Raw genomic sequence first — 13,749 nt, 5'->3', positions numbered from 1 at the left:
ATTTAGTACTGCATTGGCCAGCCCTCTTACAGGTTAACCATTTCTGGAACCATGGCTAGGGTTCGTAGCCAGGTCGAACACACAATTTCCATACATTAGATCAGTTCCGCTGATACGGTTACATATTTACACATAGGTTAAACAGAGGACAGGGTCTTAGTTCATGACCCTAACAAGTAGCCTGCGGACATATTATTCATTCACGTGTGCGGAGGTCACCATGGCCGAAGTCTTACTCGAAATGTCATTCGGCCTCCATTTTGTGATTCAGGGTGACTTCCACACTGCAAGAGTACCTAAAAATGGCGGCTAGATTCAAGATGGCGGCTTACACAATACATTAAGGTCAAGACCTTGCCGCGGAACCTATGTACATAGTATCCTTTAGACAGCTTGGCGTAGGCCAACATACATTTAAACGATGCGATTGGGGTCATAATATTATATCGATTTCCACATCATGAGGCTTGAAATATGTGCTATATTCTCTGGTAAAGCCTGCGTTATGAGCAGCCTGAATGCTGTTGTTCTAGTGCCTCCTTCCCGTGCGCATCCTTCCGCTCCTGCTCCACTCCGAAACTATACTTTCCTTTTCGGATGTGAGGAATGTTTAATAAAAATAAAGAAAAAAGAAATATGATCTTGTGTTGTGGAACTGTGCTGTGCCATACCTTTAGAAGTTTGTTAGAAGTTTGTTTCCCTGTTGAGGATGTCACGGTCATCAACAAAGAGAATGGATTTCAGGAACTATGGTGTGGCGCCCAGGTGCGTTGTAAGGTATATTTTTTTTGTCCTCAATTGAACACAATTGGATATACCTACCACCATACCACCATTACCATGACTAATTAACAACAAAGACAAGGAAGTTTTCTGTAAACATTAGGCTCCCATATGTTTATAAACTCTAGGTGTTGGGTAAATAGCTCATCGGATTATAATGCAGTTTATGAAAGGTGGATATTGAAACTAAGCATTTTGTTTGGCTACATGTTTTTAATTGCCATACTGAAGTGCGATAATTAACATAAAATCTACACTATATAACGGTGTACTAGGCCGATGCCTCACAGGCTTAAGCATTACAATGCACTATGTGCTTATGTTTAAAGAGCAAAGTGTAAATAGGTGTATGTCACATAGGTATACATTTTATAGATCTTGGGACTGTGATGCACTATGCACTTTAGTATATGTTAGATTACTAGTACTCATTAGACACATTGCATTATGCACTTTGTCTTATCAGTACCATACAAACAGATAAACATATTGTATACATTCTGAGACTGCAGTCTCATAAGCATCATACACATTTTTGAGACTGTATTGCACCATGCACTTTATGACATGTTAGATCGTGTTTACCCATTGAATGTCTCTGTTAATAATGGGGCAGTTTTATAGCAAATAGGCATGGTGATACATTGTGCACTGTATACTTTGCAAGCATCTCCTATAGATCTAGGAACTTCACGGGGTAATATATCTAATATTTAATGAGATCCATAACATATACCATGCTGATTTACATTTCATTGATTATATAGACTTTGGAACTGTAATGCACTGTGCACTTTACAGGAATATGCAGACTTTGGAACTTTAATGCACTATGCACTTTACAGGACATAATAGTTATTTGCATCAATTTTCCTTGGGAAAAGATTGACAATTTATTAGGTTTGGGACTGTGTGGGGGCTCACCCCCTCCCCCTCCCAGGAACAGTCACGCAGATAATAACACCACGATGCCGGGAAATACTGCTGCAGCCGGGGGAACAGAAGAGACGGGATGCCCTGCTGAAGCTGAGCCATTGCAGAGGATACGCCACAACGGCTCTGCCACGGGTCCCCTACAAGGTGGGAGATAAAGGAGGCAGTGAGCCATAATGGAGGATCCCCTTACCTTAAGGGGCAAAGTGCTGTGGAGGGTCGGACAGCAGCAGAGCAGCAGAGCTCCATTACAGGATGCTGCAGCAGGGGAAACAACGAGGGGAGAATGGCGGTCATTGCAGGCAGAGGGGCCTGATCTGAAACAATTGGGCCTCATTACGTGTTTGGAGGCAGCCATGGTGCTAATAGCATGTGCAAATAGCACCATGGCTGCCTCCAAACCGGGCTCCATTACCAGGTTCCTTCAATGGGGAATAACCGGGTCATTCCAACATTGGAGGACCCGGTTATTCCTCCTTGAAGGAACCATTCCCCATTCCCATTTGAGCCCCCATAGGGCTCAATGGGAATGGGGAGGGAGGTAATAATGGGCACATTACAAATGGCCTGTTATTACCTCCCTCTTCCCCTCGTACCGGCACCCTTCATTACGTGAGCGCCAGGGTCATAATGAGGCCCAAGGGGTTTTGTGGTTCAAAGCAAGGAGGAGGAGGATTGACTGCAGCAGCAGGGTGGGTCTATAAAAAGGGATGAAATCCCTGCTACAAGGTAGCACCTTTTGCCTTTCAGGGAAAGTCCAGAGGAGTGGTGGGCCTATCAGGAGAAATAGAAGAGAGCAAAGGAGCTCACATGCAGAGGGGACTCTAAGGAGAAAGACTGCTGAAACTGGTGGGGTGAAGCAACCCTATTATCTAAGTTCTTTTTTCTGCTGTTCCTGCTGAACACTTTAATAAACCTTGACGTCCTATCCAGCTTCACTAGTTTGTGTCATGTATCAATCCTACAGAATGTAATGCATTATGCATTTTACAGGACGTAACCATTTTTAATATCCATTTCCCTAGTGATAAGATTGGCAATTTATGAAGGTTGGAGTTGCTATGTACTGTGCATTTTACACAACTAATTAGTAGTGGAATGAAGCATGCAAATTATCAGCTTCCTTTGTATATAAAAAGTGCCCTTTATGGACTCTGGGACTATCACAAAACTTTAGAGGACTATACAGACCCTGGCACTGTAATGCATTATGCATTTTACAGGACGTAATATCGATGTCCCTTGCAATACGATTGCATGTTTACGAGTTCTAATGCATTGTGCATTTCACAACGAATTACAGTGGAATGGACATGGAACATACACATGTTTAGCTTTGTATATTTATAAACATGCTTCACTATAAATTGCAAACACAGGTCGAAGTATTAGACACATGTGTGCCCTAATTGAAGCACACGGGACAGATGCAGTTAACGATATTGAAAACACATTTTAAGATGATGTTTAGCAAACAGATTATACGGGTCTTGCACGTGAAAGGGTTAAGGAAACAGTGGCGTGTTGCACATTATAGAACTGAAAAATTGAAGGTTCAATGAACATTGTCACTCTCAGAAGAAGCCCTTAATGGGTGAAACACGCTAGTTGTGCTTTGACATATAAAGATGAAATGTATTGAGCCGTGATGATGCTGTGCCCACTGTGATTCTTCAAACGACGGGGAGCTGTGTGGCCTATCGAGTCCAGATTCAACCTCAGAGTGTTAACTCTCAGAAACTTTCTAACACACTTACCACCATGTGTAGTTTCCTATGCTGTTGCTAAGGTTGTTCAATAAAAAAATATATATATATATGACCTTTCGGTGTGGTGTTGTGTCATGCGTACTTTATGAAGTCTGTTTCTTTTTTGATGATGTCACAGTCGTCAACAAAGAAAATGGATTTCAGGAACTAGAGCATGGCGCCAAAGTGCGTCACAAGGTAAGTGTGTTTTTACCCAATGAAACAACCTTAGCACCTAAATGCTGCTAAGGGTGTTTTTTTAATGTTTTTTTTAAATGACCTTGCTCAGTGACACTCTGCTGTGCCATACTATCCTAAGTCCATTTCTCTATTGTCGCAGTCATCAATCGAGAAAATGGATTTGAGTAACTAGGACGCAATACCGACGTTTGCTGCAAGGTGTGTTTTTTGTTCCAATTAAACTCCCTTAGCACCTTCATGGTGCTCAAGATGTGCAATATAAAATGTAGAAAAATAAAATGAGCTTTTGGTGTGGTGCTGTGCCATGCGATACTCTCCGAAATCTGTTTCTTTGTTGATGATGTCACGGTCATAAACAGTGAAAATGGATTTCAGGAACTATGGAATGGCTCTGAGTGCACACATGGTAAGTGTCTTTTTAAAAAAATTAAAGACCCTTAGCACCTGCGTAGGAAATTACGTGCATGTTAATGGCAATATAATACTCGGTGGTGGGCCAAGGCTGCCCGGTAAATGGTACAGCTGCCCGTGGTAAGGGACTCGTTTTTCATTTGTGCCTTCAACTTAGGTGGCAGGCAGTTACTGGTAGGGTTTGTCCATTGCCATAGTGCTTGATTTTAAACCCACAATTATCCAGTTTACATCTTTTTTGAAATGTTATGTTGGTTCTGAAAAGGACCGTTGTGGGGTTAAGGCGGGGATGGGAGCGGCAGGGAGTGGATGTAGGAAAGATAGGTGGACAAGTGAAATATGTTTTATGTTGTTTTGTTTTTATAATTAACAGTCCTGTTAATTATAAACAACCAAACCTGAAAAAAAAGAGTACAAAAAAGACTACTGGCAATTTCACCCATGCACCACCCAGGCATTCTCAATTTCCTGAAAAGTTGTTGCATTCAGTGCCATTGACTTATAGTATTTCCTGCAGGTTAAAACGCCACATGCTGGAGACCTGCATTGGCATGGAGGGTCCATTGCTGGGGTGACAGAATATAAAACAAACTAACTGACAGAAAACAAGGTACAACAAGGGCAAAACAAAAAAGGAAATGGTTTAGGTAGGAAATAGTGTAAATTGAGCAAATCTGGTTGACAAAGGTAGTCATTACGAGATGTGCAGTAATACAGTGGTAATTGTGCCTGGTACAATTACTGTTAATTCTGTGGTGTCTGGCGGAAGGACTGCCACATTGCAACCTGTCTGTAGTGCTCACACACCATCGACGGAACATTAATTCTGCTGCTCTAAAACAGTACTTCCCTGACAGTAAATCCACCACCATCTGGTGGAATTACCGTTACTGCTGTGCAATCAGCACTAAATCTGCCAGCGGAATTAACGCAGGCGGAAATCGTATTATCACTGGAACGGGAAGCACAGTGGCAGCCATTTTAAAAACTCAAACCTATCTCAATCCATCACTTCATGTAGCAATCCAGAGCAAAATGATACAGAAACCATGTCCCAGGACAGAGCCAACGCCAAAGTGCCAGAGCACAGGCTCAAAAAGCCCAAGTTCACTGAACAGGAGCTGCTCACTGATGAAGTGGTGGCACATGCGGTTGAACTGTTTGGCAGCCGCCACTGGAAAACCGCAGGTCAGCACCTCTCAGCCATCTGGGCATCTAGGTGGAATGTCCTCAGGGTGAGGGTGTGCAGCTTCCTGTCACAACACCAGCAGGCGTCACTGACCACTGGAGGAGGCACCACAGAGTGCCTCCTTCTGACTCTGTGGGATGAGTAGGTCTCCTCCATCCTGGTCATTGAGGGGATAGAGGGAGTCAGTGGAGATGAGGCAGTAGCCAGCAGCAAAGACCAATCTGGTGAGTCTGATGGTCCGTGTTCCCTGGACAATGCACTGGGGCGATTGTTCGCAGTTCATCAATATTCCCCATGCACTGCCAGGGCCAATGCCGTCATTGCATGGGCAACTGTGCACCTAACCATGACAGTGGGATGAATGTGCATGGGTGCAGCAACAGGACTGGCATCAGGGCCACGGTGTGACATGAAGCCCCACAAGCCTCCCTGCCACAGCAGCTTGAGTGAATCGTTCAAGGGCTTCTCCAAGCTGGCCTGGTGGGTGAAGTCACCCAATTGAAAGAAAAATGTGCCCCACACTCATACTGGTGCCAGGCTTTCCAGCACGGAAGCATGACACATGACTTTACAATCGGGAGCAGCTGACCCATGATCGTATAGCATCAGCACCCTATTGAAGTGTTTAACTCCCTGCTCTAGCATGTGAATGGGGAGTCAAACACTGAAATGGAGGGCTAATTGCAGGTGCAAAGTCACCCTCCTCTTCTACCGAAACTAGGGATTGTGGGGGCCAAAATCACTGTTACATCACCTCAGGCAGAATCTCAGCCATGGCCAGCCATGTGCAGCACACATGAGTGCTGAGTAAGGCCAGGTGTCACAGTGTGAGAAACTGAAGAGATGTCCAGAGAGCAAAACACTATTATTTACAAAAGTATCAAATTATTTTATTTATCATGATACAAAAATTTAAACAAGTCAATTAAATCACGTAACACAACAGCATAGATGGACAAATAACTGTGACTAAAATACATTCATCTCAACAAACATTCATAGTGCAGCATCCAAACCATACATCATACATAGTGACATTCAACCAACCAACAATGGCTAAAAAGATAACTAAATTAATTAACATTATTTGCCAATTGGGAGTGGGACAAACATTCATCACATCCCATTTGAATATTTTAATGTTTACAAATATATTAGACAAACAGCAATAGAATTCATTAAAAACAATCTATCACAAGGGCGGATCTGTGAGGAGAAGTGTTGTGTAGATCACATCCCTAAAAGAATAAACTCAACTGGTTTCGACGTAGAGTGTGTAGTAAACAACGTCTTCATCAGGAGATACAAAGCGAGGAGCTGCAGAAAAAGAACATTACTACATAAATATGCGGCAGTGTCCCATCACATGAACTCAACTCAACAATAGATTGTATATAGCCACCATGTGCCACCTGTTACGAACCAATAAAACTAGACATTTGTGCTGGGGAAGTATATCTAAATGAGAACAACCCCAGAAGCAGGATTTTATTTAGAAAAGCCAGAGGCGAGGCACCGACCCTGAGAGTGTAAAAATTATAATTAAAATTAATAAGGTGCACCATAGGGGCCACAAAGGTCGAAATAACCCAGGCAGGAAAACACTAGACACCCCCACATGCGGCATAAAAATATCATGGCTGAATAGATGCAATATGCTAGACTAAACAAACCTTATATAAGTAGCCATTAATATGCAAAATGCCAAGGATGGATCGTATGCTGGAATCGTATCGCCAATGGAGTTATGACTAGTGGAAAATGAAAAATTGATTGAAGCACACATAAGGTAAAAAAGTGACTACAACAACCAAAGATATCATATGCGAGCGGTCAATTGTTACCTGTAGTTAACATGACACTGCTCTCAGTAGCCCCCTTCAAGGATTATGGTACGGTGGCTTTCTGGAGGGTGATGCAACGAAGCAAATCGTGTCAGCAGATGTACGCCTAGTGTACTAACAAACAAAAAATAATATTAGCCTAAACCGCATATGACAAAAACAAACTAAAGATATCCCAATAAAGTCATATACAGTTAAAAAGTGGCTACTAATTAAAAAATTAGCTGGCTGCTGGCAGAAGTCTGACAGACGAGCTGTATACACAGACTTAAGTACGTAAATGAGAAGTGTCTATGATACTGCAGGCTAAGTAAAGCACGAATCTTCATATACGAATGCAGCCGAATATGTATATTCATACAGACGACAAAACTTCGTCTCAGAACAAGGATAGTACAATACTAAAGCCGCAGTGTGAAGAGCGGCAGATCATATTCGTACTTACTTGAAGTTAACACCCGGATTGGCGTGGGCGGCTGGAGTTACTGAGCACAGCCTAGCCGTAAATCTCAATGGCCATGCTACATCGGCCGTGTGCAAGCAGCCGACTGAAGCCGTCGCTGCTGTGGACGTAAGTCACGTGGAAGATCACGTATCCTCAGTGGGAACGTGTTGCGTGTGCGTAACGAACCCAAAACGCGCCCAATTTAAAAACTCTATACAAGAAGGAGCAGTGTGACTCATAGAGGTGACATGGAACTAGAATAGAAACTATGTACACCATACAATGTCTGTACAAGGAAATTATCTATCTGCTATTGAACTCCCATGTTTCCATGGAGTTCAGGCCTTTGTGGAGGGTGCCTAAATTAAAAATCCACATTTGTTCTTTGTAGGCCAATTTGTTGGCAGTATGCACATGGCCACTTGCTGTGATTTTTTCGGTGCAAAACCATCTTAGTGAATCTGCATCATGCCCCATCTCGAAAAAATGGGAAACCAGGGGGGCAGTAAAACAACGCATCCTGATCTTGGAACGATGTTCTTTGATGCGCACATGTACCTCCCTGGAAGTCTTGCCTATATAGAACAGATTACATGGGCACTGAATGGCATATACAACATTCTTGCTTTTACAAGTGGTGAATGTATGCAACTCCCATCTTCTGCCAGCATTCTCAAAGTGGGTAATTTTTTGGGAGAATCTGCAGGCCATACAAGAGGTACAAGGGTAATGACCTACCACAGGTTGAAGGTTAACATCCCTAACCATGTTACCTTGTAATGGTAACCTGTTGGCTCTCGTGAGTTTCTGCGCCAGGCTCTTGCCCTTTTTAAAGGCAAAAAGAGGTTTATGCAAGTTAATATCAGCAGAATTCAGAATTCTCCAATTTTTAAGGATGATCCCCTTAATAGACTCACTGAATTTGCAGAATGTAGAAACACAGACAATTTGCTCTCTCTCTTTGTTTTTGGGGCGTACACTAAGTAGGGCATCCCGGTTGGTATACCGCGCTCTTTTTCTGGAATGTTTGATCAATTTTTTGGGGTAACCCCGAAGTAAAAATCTGGCTTGTAGTACATCTGCATGTTTGTCAAAATTGGAAATATTAGTGCAATTACGTCGTAACCGTAAGAACATACCATACGGTAAATTCCGTAGTAGGCTTTTTGGGTGTTGGCTCTTGAATTGCAAAGTTGTATTGCGTTCTGTAGGTTTTCTATATAATTCTGTTTGTAAGCATCCTTCATCCACAAAAATGGATAAATCAAGGAACGCAATCCTAGAGGTGGAAAATTCAAAAGTGAATTTAAGATTGGGATCTACCTGATTCAGCCAAACCATAAATGTATTCAATGTAGCAGAGTCGCCCTCCCACAGCATTAAGATGTCGTCTATGTAGCGACGATACAACTTAATATGTTTGACAAAGGGGTTGGTGACGCTAAGCACATGATTTTCTTCAAACAAAGACATAAAAATGATGGCCAAGTTAGGAGCAAAAGTGCAGCCCATCGCCGTGCCCTTAGTTTGCAAAAAGTAGGCATTCTTAAACTTAAAAAAACTATTGGACAACACTAGTTCAACACAATTAATAAGGAATTCAGTAGGGACAGCATGAGGTAAAGGCCGTCTGTCTAGCATAATGCGTAGACTGGAGGCTGCTTTGTCTTGGGGGATGTTAGTATAAAGCGCCTCAATATCCAAAGAGACCAAAATTTGTGTGGAGGAATCAAAAGGGCGTGCTTCAACCAGATTTATAACATCCCTAGAGTCCAAAAGAAACGTGGGAGTGGCCATAGCAAGTGGTTTAATAAAGGTGTCTATATATTTGGACAGAGGCTCTAAAATGGAACTGCAGCCAGAAACAATGGGACGACCGGGAGGTTTCAGAGTGTCCTTGTGTACTTTAGGAATAATGTAAAAGAGCGGAATTCTCTCTTCAGACGAATTAATGAACTCATACTCCTTAGAGGACAAGAATCCTTCATGAAGACCACTTTCACTCAACGTAAGAATCTTCTTTTTTATAGATGTAGTGCACCAGCCAACCCATGTAATGTCCACCTTGGCAGACCAAGGCCCAAAGAGCACATGTCAATGGGTAGTACACTCTTAGCAGCCACTACACCCACCTTGCTAGGGTAATGGGAAATGACCTGAAAACAACCATGCATTATGATCCACATGTGTGGGATGTTCTTCCACCATGTAGCATGCACAAATTAGCATGTGTGACTAACAAGACAATGTAACGGCATGAACTTTGAGTGACTGCATGTCATTTTTCACCCAATAGGGTTGCAGCCAATTTACGTGGAGGAGGAGGGTGAAAAGTCATCAACCTCCCATGGCCAGGCCTCCATGTCCACACCATTGGCCACCACGCCAACACCGGCCAGTGACGGGAAGGGCAGGTGAATGGGACGGCAAGGGACACCAGGGTCCAGCTGCAACACACCTACCCATGGCAGCGCCAGTGCAAGCCCTGCACCTATTGCCAGTGATAGGGACACAACCACTATTACTGCACCGCTGGCACCTGTGACTGCCCCCAACAGCTAGCTAATGTGGACGTGGTGGGGGAACCAGTTGCTAGTAGGCGTGCGGGAGGCACAGTGTATTTCACCCCCCAACATGTCCATGAGAGGTAATTGACACCTGAGTGGGGCAGCCAGAATCATGGCCAGGAGTCAGAGGGTGACTTGGGCATCAGGTCCTATTGGTCACTGCGCTTCAGCCCCAGCCCCAGCCCTGAACTAATTCCACAAGCCACACACAAATAGGCAATCGTGAGGCGGCTGGATGTGATGGTGCAGTGCCATGTGTGCCTGGAGATGCTCACAGATTCACAGTTCCTCCACCTTGAGCCCATATGCAATTGTGTACAGGGTTCCACCTGCAGGATTGTCAGGACTTTGAACTGTGACCGACATCAGACGGCTGTGTTATCTGCTGCCCTGACTGTCTATAGTCAGAGCATGTGGGAGCTCACAGAATGCATCTCAGCCTTCACCAAGGCCATGCAGGCCAAGATGCAGCTGACCATGGAGCACATCTTGGGGACAGGGTTAATCCAGCTCCATCTCCCTCACAAAGGGCTAATTGGCCGGCGCCCCGATGCACCGCTCGGTGCGTGTGCTAGCCCCAAAAGTGCTGGGGAACACCAGTAAGGGAAAGGGCCAATTAAAGTGAACAGACATTAATTGCTAGGCACAAGGGTGTTTTGCGGATGGTGTAGTGGTAAGGCAGAAGGGGGCTGGGTATTTTGGGGATGGTTTTGTGAGGAGCCGGAGCGGGGCAGGATGTGTTGGGTGTCTGAACATTTTCACATTAAACATTAGTTCACTTGAACCAATGATAGGGCATTATTTTATGTGTAATTGTGTTTACTCCATAATATCCTTTATATGACAATAGATACAGTGGTGCATGGCGAGTTGAAAGAAAAGTTCTAAAACATTATTGTCCATAAGTTCCTGATGAACAATTTGTCCTATTCTGGCCTCATCCCAGCCTCTGAGTGCAACTGTTACAGCAACAGGCAGGGTGCCTGCCTCTTCAGGGGGTGACATGGCCACATCAGGGGGTAGAGGGACATTCTTCCTGAGGCACAAGTTGTGCAGCATGGCACAAGCAAGCTCAATTTCCCCAAACAATTCTGGCCTGTACATCAGTGCCCCACCAGTCCAGTCAGCGGCAACAAGCCTTTAGGAGGCAGAAGGTCTGCTCAATGAAGAGCCTGGTCTGTATGTGGGCCTTAATGTAGGCCACCACCTGTGGCATTGATGGATCCTGCATGGGTGTCATGAGCCATGGCACCTGGGGGTATCCAGAGTCCCCTGCAAGGATGACGATCCGAGGCATCAGTTATAGGGTATCGTGGATGTGATGGGCATTCTCTGCATGCATTCTGGGTGTTGTCGGACAACATGTCTTGCATTCACAGTAGTAGCATGTGGGATCATTCGGTATTCTCATTGTTCTGTTACACCATTCACTGAGTTCACAGACAGCAGTTAACGCTTACAGGGTCTGTGATTGTTATGACAGGAGGCCATGGCGCCTGTTTCGGACCTATGCATTGCTCTCATGCATGTGCCTTGATGGTTGTTTAGTTGTACCTCAGCATGCTCCTGTTTTCTGTGTCCATTCCATGATAGAGCCATCTACCTGAGTACATAGCATCACTACTGCCAGTGTTACTGCACTTTGATGTTGTGTTTCACTTTGTGGTTCTATCAGTATGGATGTATGATGTTGCATTCTGGGACCTGTAGTGATGTGTGTGTGTTTCGAGCCTGCAGAGGCAATGTGCATGTTCAATCTAATACAACATTTTCCATCACGTCCTAGTCCTTTGGTTTGTAGGCTCTCATTAGTGCTGTGAGAGTGCAGGTCCTGCATGTACAGAGTCTTGACAGGACGTGCCTTTTTCTGTTGTGACTATGCACCATCCCTTCACGCTGTACTGTAGTGCTGTACAATGGAATTGTGTGATGGCAATAGTAACCAACCACTATCCACATTCGTTGACATCTGTGCCTCTCCATGGATGCAGGCAGTGTATTGTTGTGCAGGACCATAGCATCATATAAAGGGTATTTTCTCAGATATAACCCAATACATCCATCTTTGGATAAAGACACACATAGTGCAAGAAACAGAGACATGTATTTTCCCCCATGCCACGTGGGAGTGTGGGTTCATTCAACTATGGTGCAAGCTGAAAAGAAGAAAGTCTCAAAGTTCTTCTATCCCTAACTTATATTTATAACCAAACATATATGACACACCAGTTCTGTTCTAACATGAATCTTACAACCCAATTGGTCAGGTCTCTATGAGTAAAACACATTGCCCTCACTTATTGGGTACAAATGCTTCCTGAAAGGCATTATTATTTCTTCTCCCACTAACATCATACTCTGCTAACCAGCATAAAACATTTATTTCCATTTTTCAATGAATCACAGAACTTGTGTTGCAAGTACGAGACTGAATGGAAGCAGTTCTGAGATGATGTGGGCTGGGCGAGCTGCAAAGGACATAAGGCCTGCTGTTGCATCCGCGTTGGCTAATTTCTCTACCTTATCTATTTCTTGATTTACTTCCTAGTCCATTTTTAAAAAGAGCTCTTGAGAAACACTGCTGAGATAATGTTTTCTGCTATTTAATGACGCCAAATGCATGTTCCTGGCTCCGTTTGAGCAGACCCTCCCTTTTTCAAATTTCTCTATCCCGCCTAAACAACTATTTCTGTGGCTTCAGCAATTCGAACGTATCTGAGGGTTAGGGCCTGTATTAATTTGTAATGCATTCTATGGTATCCATTTTAAAGAAGATGGGTATCTTTTGCTGTAGCACCTGTACAAGCACCTTCAAAAATGTGGGCTGTGCAATGACGTGCAGCATGGCCACAGAGTTCTGGAAGGTGCAAGTTCCCATGAATTGCAAAACACACACTATCTTCAGCAGCAGGGGCACAGCTATCTTTATGTGTATTATGCCCTGTAGGTCTTTTTGGATTAAGGTTAGCAGCTCACCTATGGACTCCCTGTTCAGTCGGTACAGGGTGACCAGCTAGTTGTCCGTAAGGTTCCACATTGATGGCCTCACCCGGGGTATGAACACTCATCTTGCATGGCGTCTCCTCCTCCATCTTATCCTCTTCTCTTGGCCCTGTGCTGGTTTTTCTGCCTTTGTCGGCCAATGCACAGCATGCACAGCTGAATGTCCCAGGTAGCAATGGTGAGTAGCAGCATAGTGATTGAAAGTGTATTTGGGAAAGTGTGTGCCTTATGTAGCCCTCTTGAGTAGATTTGGTGCACCTGTGGCTTCATTTGAGCCACCTGTCTGCATTTACCCCCAACGTAAAGGTGGAGGCAAATGTGCTGTGGTTTTGGCAGTATTGCCACCCAATACTGGCAGTATTACCACCACATCCCAACTACTGATAGGAAGATAATGCAGCGTTTGTGTTATCAGCAGTAATCCCGTCAATGGAATTACTGCCAACTCATGATTTGGCAGAATGATAATAGTGGCAGTTCTTCCATTACCACCACTTTTACTGTATACCACCCAAATCGTAATGACCCCCAAAGTGTTCACTGTGTTTACCTAAATTTGTCTACAAAAAAATGAGGACATTTTAGAATTTCTGCATGTGGGATGCATTGACCCACTAGCTCTGCC

The sequence above is a fragment of the Ambystoma mexicanum genome, chromosome 6p (assembly GCF_040938575.1).
Source record: "Ambystoma mexicanum isolate Mex_15411 chromosome 6p, UKY_AmexF1_1, whole genome shotgun sequence".
In the NCBI taxonomy this organism is placed as follows: domain Eukaryota; kingdom Metazoa; phylum Chordata; class Amphibia; order Caudata; family Ambystomatidae; genus Ambystoma; species Ambystoma mexicanum.
Note: the sequence above shows the minus strand (reverse complement) of the source record.